The sequence below is a fragment of the Primulina tabacum genome, chromosome 1 (genome assembly GCF_025594145.1).
Source record: "Primulina tabacum isolate GXHZ01 chromosome 1, ASM2559414v2, whole genome shotgun sequence".
Classification (NCBI taxonomy): domain Eukaryota; kingdom Viridiplantae; phylum Streptophyta; class Magnoliopsida; order Lamiales; family Gesneriaceae; genus Primulina; species Primulina tabacum.
The window spans coordinates 7,365,643-7,376,511 of NC_134550.1; the positions used below are offsets into that span (position 1 = coordinate 7,365,643).

At 31.5% G+C, this 10,869-nt stretch overlaps 1 pseudogene; it reads right to left on the reverse strand.

The window, feature by feature from the left end:
- Positions 1–6,816: 6,816 nt before the first annotated feature.
- Positions 6,817–10,431, reverse strand: LOC142556850 (protein PHOTOSYSTEM I ASSEMBLY 2, chloroplastic-like; annotated as a pseudogene).
- Between the last annotated feature and the right edge of the window lie 438 nt (positions 10,432–10,869).

Below are 10,869 nucleotides of genomic sequence, written 5' to 3' on the forward strand. Positions count from 1 at the left end.
TACCCCCTAGCTGCTTGCCGGCTAGTGGCGGAGCCACATACATGTGTGTGCAAATTTAAAGCAAACTGCATAGTCCGAAAACAACAGCGAAATCTTTTATTTTTTTATTTTTAAAAATGGTGAATTGGTTCAATGGACTAGTTTACCATTATTTTTTTAAAAAAAATCTTCATTTTTTTAAATAGTAGTGGATTTTTATTTAAAATAAAATAACTGATCACTTTATTTTATTTAGAAAAATATTTAATGGTTTAATCTTTTAAAAAAAGAAGAAAAGTTGTGTTATATATAAATATGATAATTTTATCGATTATAATATGATATTCATACCTATGTTATTTTTTTTGAGTTGAGGAGAGGTATTTTTGTTATAACTGGTTTTGGACTCGAGACTCCATCCCAATCCTGATGTATCAGTTTCATATGAGCTACAAGGTATACGTATACATAATAACCCCGGTATTGGGACCAAAAAATGCATTTTAATTTGTTAGAATGCAAATGATGCTCTTTAGATCATTTTTTCAGGTCTAGACTTCCCGGTTCAGCAGTTCTAGGGTTATCACTTGATCGTATCCAACTCAATTCGAAGTCGAGTCGATCAGATCCAGTATTAGTCCGATCTTCACAATTATTTTTTTTAAAAAAAAAATTCCTCCTTGATCACATAAAAAGTCGTGAGTGGTATATATTCTAGTCTATAACACACTAATATTGCATCACAAATAGCAATTTTATAAACTTGGTTTGTTCTTTTGGTAAAAAAATTTATGCTTATAAGAATACTACGTGAAAATATAACCTTCTTCGTGCGAAAGATGGGATAGAAATCGTCTGCGATGTCGATCTCTCGTGATGAAGTATGTAATGTTGCACAATATATAGAATGATATAGTACAGAAAGCTTTAGAAAAGAAAACCAGCGAACAATATAGTGAAGGAAACAGTAGGTGAAAAGCTTGAAATGATCCAAACCAAGGCCTGCACGGAGTACAGTACTGTCCTTAAAACAGATTCGTCCTCTCCGGTATGTGTTTCGAGGATGTACTTGGACGTTTGTTTTCCAGGATACAACGGAACAACAAGCAGTAACCTAGCACAAGGCACCGCAACGTCGAACTCAAAGGTACCTGAACTTTATCACGAGGGCAATGGAGCAGCAGCCGGAGGAAGCAGCAACAGCCGAGACAATAAAGAAGAGTGCTCAAGGAACGAGAATGCAGGGGAGTGTGTGAGGTTCTTACAAAGGACTTGAGGCTGTCTCTATATATAGGCACTCGAGTTTCATATGGACAGTCATTGTTGGCCATCCGAAAGGTCAAAGGTCAGTCCAGCTAGAGCACCAAAGGTCAGTCCAGCTGGGGCACCAACAGGCAGGCCATATAGAAAGTCAGGCAGATGGAAGGTCATCCATAATAGAATTTTCGAAAATAAAAAATAGCAAAAGCCAGGTGAACCTTGGTGGGAAATTTTGCCTTGATCGGTCCGACATTCAACGCACCCAGGTCGCGCTCGTACGCTTGCACACAAGTCAAGTCTTTTTGCGGCCCAAGATTTACACTCCCATGCGTCAGCGTGCGCGAGAAATAGCTTCTTGACCAATCTTTCTTACACCTTTACAAAGTGTAATTCAATATAAACTCACAAATGCTATGATTATTTTTCTATGTCGGACATTTTTCACTTACCATCTACAATATAAGTCATTGCTTGTCCAATTTTCCATTCAAAAGAACAAGCCCAATAGGCTAAGTCAAACATGTAAAAGTTCTGGCGGATGCTTGATTAACGGACCACAAGATCTATCATAAAATCCTACACCTATTTATGAAAAGGGGACCAAGAATTTGATGCATGCCATCGACTCCCAACTTGGATCGACATACATTTTACATACACGAGCAATGTAAAAAATTTTGTGAGACGGAATGAAAAAATATTATTTTGTGTGTCAAAATTATTACTTTTTTATTGTAAATATGTGTCAGGCTAATACGTCTCACGAATAAATATCTGTGAGACCGTCTTACAACTGACATACTCGTAAGATAACTAGACACATGTCATTCGACCGCATCTAGATAAAATCATTTTTTGGTTATATCACTCACTTATATAAATTCTATTATAATGATGTTAGAATGATCACTTGTTAAGTTGTATTTAATTGTTATCTTTCCATTTATGATTGATCTTATCTGTATCGGAACTGATACAGATAACTCTTGAACATGTGAGAAGGTGAAAATTTGGCAACATTGAATAAGGCATTATATGCACAAGTCTTTCGAAGCATTTGATCCAAATTATATTGCATGTATGGATTGCGGAAAGATTGAATTACACAAAAGAAAACGTGATGCCAAATTTCAACTCGAAGAAAATATCTTCGGGTTTGAGTTCATAAATTAGATATCGAGTCTTATAACGAAGTTTCAGTTGTCGAGGAGCATAAGCAATAACATAACCGTGTTGCATCAATATACAACTGAGGCGGAGGAAGTAGAATATGTTGAACAAAACACTTTCTCATGTAAACTTTTTTTAATACAAATGTGTTCATAATTTCTTTCAACTATATCTGTACGTGGTTTTGTCACATCTAAGGATAATCAAATTATTTTCGATGAAAAAATTAAATGATTTTTTCAAATAGGTTTATAATAATATTTTACAAGATAAATACATAATAAATTATTTTGTATGGAGATTGGAAGTTGTCTTAGCTGTGATTCATGTCAACAAAGGGGCCTTCGATTCATTGTCAAGCTGGTCAGTTTGCCAATTATCGACTAGCTAGCATCTCATAAATGATCAATTGACCCTTTTTATTTGAATTTGATAATTTATTTATTTTTTGGATGGTTGTGCTCGATCATAATAATAATAATAATAATAATAATAAAAAAATAGAAGACGGATCAAACACAAATATATGAATATATATTACACATATTTTGTTTCGAAATTTTAGAAAAATAATTTGACATTTAATTATATAATATGTTTTTTAGAGTAGGTCTCTTGTGAAATGGTCTCATGAATCTTTATCCGTGAGATGGGTCAACTCTACCGATATTCACAATAAAAAGTAATACTCTTAACATAAAAAATAATATTTTTTCACGGATGACCCAAATAAGAGATTCGTCTCACAAAATACGACCCGTAAGACCATCTCACACAAGTTTTGCCAGTTTTTTATATGTAATTTGTGAAATATTAAAATTTAAACCTAGTGGTTTTTATCAGGCTTACACTAACTCTAAATCATATAAATTCTACAACTTAATCTTTTAAAAATAAATTTTTATTTTGATCATGTAATTTAAGTATTTTTCATTTCTTGTTTTGTTATCGGTCCACTTATTGTTTTAATTTAATTATTTGATTTTTTTTAAAATTTTATTTTTTTATTAAGATATTGTTGAGACATAAGAAATTATCTTGTGAACCAAAAATTTCTATATTTAAGATCCCAAACACTTAATATTTATTATCAATTTTTTTTAAAAGAAAATATATTATAATATTGTATGAAAAAACGGTCGCAGTCAACAAGTTTGGCACGAGACACAAGGTATGGTAATGCACATGTGTGCACTGACATTATTAAAGGAGACATTAAATTCTCTGACAGTTACTTTCTTACCGTGTGCACTGCCACAGGGCTTCTTTGGTTTCATTTTCTTGTTTTGTAAAATATATATTTTATTTAATTTTGGGGAAAAAAAAATATTTTAAGATCACCGTAGGACGCATGCTTATAAAATTCAGACGATTTAGTTTTCTATGTCACTCCCAACTTTCAATTTTTCTTTGGTTATGAAACAAGTTCTAGCATCAGGCTCAATTTTACGATCAATGTTGTATATATATCTTTCTGTTTTTCTGGTTAAAAACGATATATTTGTCTTGTTAAACTGATTAACGCTTAGTATAAATCATATTTCATTTCAATTAACGTGAAATCACAAACAATAAATTGCCGTATTTAACTTTATTTTTGTCTAGTATTTTACTTTTAGGCGGTGTTTGGTTGCTTTGATTAGGTGGATTTATTTTTTTTAACCCACCTGATCACTGGTTTGGTATGTTTTTTATTTAACCAAGTCAATTCCTCCTATGAATGATTAGATTATATTAGGTAGGTTAAAATAATACCTCCTCACCCCTAGGATTATTTATCTAACTCTTAATACATCCTATTTTTTCAATTTTACCCTTCTCCTAAATCCAAACTCACCACCACTTCCTTCCACCGACCGTCCATCGCCAACCCCTGCCGTCGGCCGATCGCCGCCTCTTCCGGCCGACCGCTGCCGCAGCGCTTTCGACCGACCGTCGCCTCTTCCGGCCGACCGCCGCCTCCACTTCGGGCCGACCACCCCCGCCGCTTCCGGCCGACCGCCGACGCTTCCGACCGGCCGACCACCGCCGACGCACAAATAGAAGGACAATTTTATCAATTCATCAAAAAATTATTAATTATCACATTCTTATCCATCATACCAAATATAATATTATTTTATCATTATATATTATATTTCTACTTCAATCATTCTTTTTATCATTTCTCTCTTAGTTATTTCATTATTTTATCCTCCAAACGAAACGCAACCTTATAATTATCACCACATTAGGATCTTTAATGAACATAAGATTGGTAAGTATTACCTGTCATGTTGTATCACTTAGTAGAGATCCCGATCAATCTCAGAATTCTTCTCCGCTTGATTTCCAATATACGCGTCAATATAGTTTGAAATGATAATGTAATTTAAATAGTTTAAATCGTGCAACAGTTAAATACATTGTTTCAATTGATTTTCTGACAGAGACAGTGCATAATAATTCCCTAATTATAGTTTGTTTTCAATAATTCCATTAACTTTCAACTTGTAAAGATGATCAACTCGTGATTTTGGTAATAAAAATGGATTAGTGTTGGAACTTTATGGACACTAATAATAACTACTTTGTGAAAATTGACACAAACATGTTTAATAATTATATATGATACAAAAAGTAAAGCCATGTTTTTTCACTTTTGAAAATGGTTGGTTTCTAGTCCTTCTCTTTCCTATTACGTTAAACATTATCATGCACAAGTCCCATCAATCGAAACACGATGCACAAATTATTTTATGATTTAAAACATTGAGTTATATAATTAAAATTATAATTTCTTATAAATCGACAAACATGTGGTCTTAAAAATGACATAAGAACCAAGCTATATGTTTGATTAGTGGATTTGCACGTCGGTGCAATCATATGTGGAGATTGTTAGAGTCGATAATTAATTTTGTTGCGAGTGCATTCGGTATATAATGCTTAGGTGGTTGTATTATTTAAAAAAATTGAGTTACATAAACATCGCTAAATCATCGGATTTTCGATCATACGCGTTGCATGAAGCATATATCTGTTAGGTCTAATCACAATTATGTCCCAATATCGAAATAAATTTTAAAGACACAATGAAATTATAATAAATATATGAATTAAAATATAAAGTACAATTATAAAATGTTAAAAATTGTCTTTGATTGCAGTTAAAGATTTGGATGGACATTTATAATAATTGAGAAATATATCAGACTCACATACTTTCATTTTTATTAAAAATAATATCTATACAAATATTAGTTAATTCATTTTTTTCCATATGTTTTTCTTTTTCTTTGTACTTTTTAAAAATATATTTTTCCATTGCTGATAATATTTTAAAATCAGAATTATTAATGTTGTTAATTTTATTTTCGAGTTCTTGTCACACACCTCGTACAAATTAAAATTATATACATTAAAATTGTAATAAAAATTTATTACACTACATAAAAAATTATATTTTTTTATTGACTCATAAATTGAAAATATCATTTAATAAGTAAATTTTAGTTTTTAATTAATTATATACAACACTTGATGTTTAAATATTTTTATAATTTTAGTTAATTTGTATCTTAATTTTGATTATAACTCAAATTCATATATATGGTAGTAAATAAAAAAAATTCATTCACTTGAATATACATAAAATATGTATGTGATAATATACTTTTAAAAAATTATGAACGCATATGTAAAGATAAGTATATGAAATTATATATTAAAATTTTACTAATTTCAAATACTTTAACATACTTATTTTCTATTTTCAGGTACAAATAAATGTCTTATTTATTTTGTTATTAGACATATTGTAAAAAACAAATTTGATATATTTTTTCACATTTACTTAAAATAAATGAAATTATTCTAAGTTTGATTGTTTAATATTATTGAAAATTAGTGTTACATTTCTTTAAAATTAAATAAACATGTTAAATTCATTGAATAATTGAATTTTAATTATAATAAGTTTAATACTGACTTATTTATTATCTTTCATAAATTAAATAAATAAGTAAAAAATATTATATTGATAGATAAAATTATTTTAAATAAATAAAAATTATTCACGTTCAACTACAATTTCAAATAAATTTTAAAAAAATCACAATAATAATTACAAAATCCAATGATTCTATGAAAAAATTATTAATGTAAATAAAAATCCTACAAAATAAAGTCTACAAAATTATGTGAAAACCTTCATAAATATATGATATTTTACAAAAATTAATAGAAATCTATAAAATCCATAAAAATTAATATATATCTACAACGAATATAACTCATAGTCAAATTCTGAATTTGGGTTGATTCACACAGAATGGACCCATAAGATATAGAAAATGTCATCGGACTCATATGTATACCTAACATCCCTTTTGTCTTCCTATCTTAATTTTTGTTGGTAAGTTAAATCAATAAATTTTAACGCCGCCTTTTGCATCAATAGTTAATAAAGAAAAAATTATGGCCAACTGACCTACGTATCGAAATGCATGGGATAGGACGAACTTGAAATATGTTTTCTGCAAAATATTCATGAGTAGGTCTCTTGCACGAATTTTTATCTGTGAAACGAGTCAATCCTACCAATATTCACAATAAAAAGTAATACTCTTAGCATAAAAAGTAATAATTTTTCATGGATGACCCAAATAAGAGATCCGTCTCACAAAATACGACTCGTGAGACCGTCTCACACAAGTTTTTGTCAATATTAAGATGTATACGCTGTTGCTGATTCAACAGTAAGACAATTCCATATTTCCATTGTATAGCTTTACATTTTCTCTACTCTTTACGCCAACTCCTACTGATTCTCACAAAGTCCCTTCGGAAAAATAAATACGAGGATTCGAAAAACAAAACCATGTAAGTGAGGAGATGCGTTGAGAAGATAACTGGCGGCACTGGGGGTGGTGTCCGAAAAAGCTTGTGATATGAACTTGCTGCTCTATGTTCTCCTTTTCAAACTACCTTTGCTTCTTCTACTACATGTGAGATTTAACGGCCAAATGGAAAGGCGAATCCTATAAATATGTTTATAGCATAAAAGTTGTTAGGATCGTCCAAAATCAACAGATGGAGTTCTGGCTGCACGGTAGAGATGTGGACAGGCCAAGTCAAATGCAAGTAGTGTGGGATATATATTTTCTGACTCAACTCACAATTTAACTGCTCGAGCTCTACTAGAGCTACACCAAAGAGTCGATTTTTTTACTCGCACGTATATAGCTCGAGCAAGAAATGACTATTAAGTGCTGTTTATCTATATAAAACCAGTTGTCAAAAAATGTTATTCATAAAAGATTTAAATGCATGAAATGAGAGTCGAGCTAGATTAATTACTAAGCGCCAGAGCTTGCTTAAATGTGTTCGAACTTGACTCAACCTACTCGGCCAGCTGCTCAAGTACCTTGAGTCAAGCTTTGGTTGAGTTCGGTTGCACCCCTAGTGCATAAAAACAATACCAAGAATTCAATTGACTAACATAATCCATTATGTCAAAAAAAGGGCTTTACCTATGAGTTCGGCAACAATCGGCCATTGTACATCTTGTCAAGTAATTCTTTTGCATCCGGCCTTCTAAGAAGACCTTTGTTGTTTGGCAAACCAGTCCCCAAACACACAGGACATGCTAGTTTTCCTCGACCTACATCAAAAGTAAAGAAAATCTGAATACTGAAATCAATTGGAAGCACATCAAAGGCAAACAAATCATAATAAACCCTAAAACTAAAATCCAACAAATAAATATCAGAGATAGTACCTTGTCCTATAAACGTTTATTTCAATAATTTGATTTCACTCTCACCGTTGAGGCAAAAGAAAAGTAACAATTTGAATCAACTAAGAGAAATGAATCTATTCACGAGTCGTTAAAAGTTGCATACCATAACAATTTGGGCAATCTGTAAACACGTAGACATCTTTGGCTCTTTTTCTGTTTAGAGCTTTCCATTTTCCTGTACCACCACACATGGCTAAACAAAGAGCAAATGAATAACTTGCTCACCGTCACAAAAAATATATAAATTTGAAAGATCAACTCACACTAGCTAGCAATGGCTTTAAACTTTATTTTGATATTATAACTAAAGCATGAAAAGGTTTGTGCAATATAATGACCATGGAAATGGAATCTATACTTAAAGATAATAGCACCACTACCCCACATACAGCATTTTCTTTGCCATCCAAGGCAATTGCCTTCGGTTCAGAACTAGACATTCCGGGTGCAACTATCAAAGCCATTGATGAACATAAACATGTCGGACAATGCCTCCGAGAGGTTCCCTAATGAGATATCTGTTTAATGACAAGAAAACTTTACTTGAGATGATGTACAAAAATCTGGAGTTGAAAACATAAGGAACAAAAAATATTCAGAGGTCAGGTCAGCAAGCAAACAATAATATGTCCAAGATTTCTCGGCAGACAATATACTCTACTACCAGAATTAACTCTTTGTACTGTTGAAACTCGGGGCCTATTTAAAGACAGACTGAAGGCTGAGAAGATAGAGATTCGTCGAGAAAAAGATTTAAAGATGCAAGTTATTTTGCTCTATAATATTATGTGTTATTCTGTTACAAGAATATACTCCACAAAACCTGAGTGAACTAGAAATATACAGGCTTAGACATAAAACTAAGTGAGGTATAACTGGTTGTAATACTAGAAGTTACAATCTGACTATAAAGGGCTGTCAAAATCAAAACTCTTCCTGCACACTTAATTAACTGCTTCACAAAAATTTGTTAATCTTAGACCAAGCTAAGTCTTGACTCGCTCGACTAACTGTGACAAAAACATTTTGAATCAAGTATTTTGAAAAATGTTATAAGTTTTATCGGTGCATTCACAACCTCTCTGCATTGTTTATTGCCTTACTTGTGACTGTCATAGCTATTGAAAATGCTGTGTTTTAATTATGATTGCTCCTTAAACTTTGTGTGAAGAGAGCAACATAATTTGGCGAAAGATTTGCAAGAACGGGTTTGGTCAAATTTTTTTTTAAAAAAACTAGCCTCTCTAGTGTCATGGATAACAGTAGAGAGATCTAGTTCTTTTTACCCAAAAAAAAAAAATTTTGACCAAGCCTATTATTACAAGTGGCCCCAATTTGGACTACAAACTCAACTTCGAAGTTCATTGCAATGCAGAAGCAAAGGCCTCTTTCGTAAATAAAAATGAGATACATCCCAATTTAGGCCTTCAACACACAAACACACACGAGACAGACATCTTCTTTTTTGAGTTCCATGCCATGGAGTGGTCGGAAGAACCAGTAGAGCAGCTGTCATCCTCCAAACTGGATATAATGTGAAATCTAGATAGCTTTAATTTGGAAGCTACAAATGAGTAATCAAAGCATGATCAAGTCACTTGGCACTGGATAAATAAAAATTTGAGTAGCATTTATTCGAAAAAAGTTAAAGCAAAGAAACCAATATCAAACTAAAAAGAATTCAAGACAAAAACAAAGTATCATTCGTAGAACATTTCCCTAAAGCATTCACCTCCAAATTCACAAAAACCCAAATTAATCATTGAAATGTTGCATATAATTGTTTCCTGCATAATTTGGCACATAACCATGCTCACATACATAAACATAAAACAAAAATTAATAAAAAAATGCGATTTTTTTTGTAAACCAGCAATTATGACCACCATCAATTATCGCAGTACATTATCCAAAAATTGAGTCTTTCTTCCACAGCTTCACATTCCAAAAGTTACAGACGAATAGACCCAAGAAAATATCAACATGAGCCAACACTAAATTAGTTATTTTAAAAAATATAAGCAGATAAGAAGAAAGCACAGAGAACAGAACAATTACTTACAGCGCTTTGAGGAAAGCTCAGATTTTTGTAGAGAAAATCTTGAAATGGCAGAGGGTGTGTGCAAAGAGATATGAGCCATCTCTCTCTATCAATCTTTCTATAAAGCGATTAGCTTTCTTGTGATGCCGCAGTGATCGGAATTTCTATTGACATTCCAAGACTATCTTTTCGTGACAAACAGGTTATTCAATGAAAAAGTATTATTTTTATATTAAAAATATTCATAATAAAGATTCGTGAGACCATCCTACAAAAAACATATTCTTTTCTTGTTCGAAAATTTTGTTTGTCATTTTTAAGATAAACATTTTATGCTTTAATCCTATAAATTATATTTTTTGTGTATCCTATAAATTAATTGTGCATTATATACGATAAATTTTTCACACAAAAAATTTGTTTAATCCACTTTTAATACTACTTTATAGACAATATTTGTTAAAAATACAAAATTTCTGTTTTTTTTTTTTTTTTGGCTTCTCTTTTCATTTCCTTTAGACGTCGCGAACGTTGGTAACATATATAATTAAACGAGCAAATCAACCCTTAAATTTTAAGTTTTTATCAAGGTAGTAACCAAGTATTAATTTACTATTTTTTAAGGGTATACTTATAT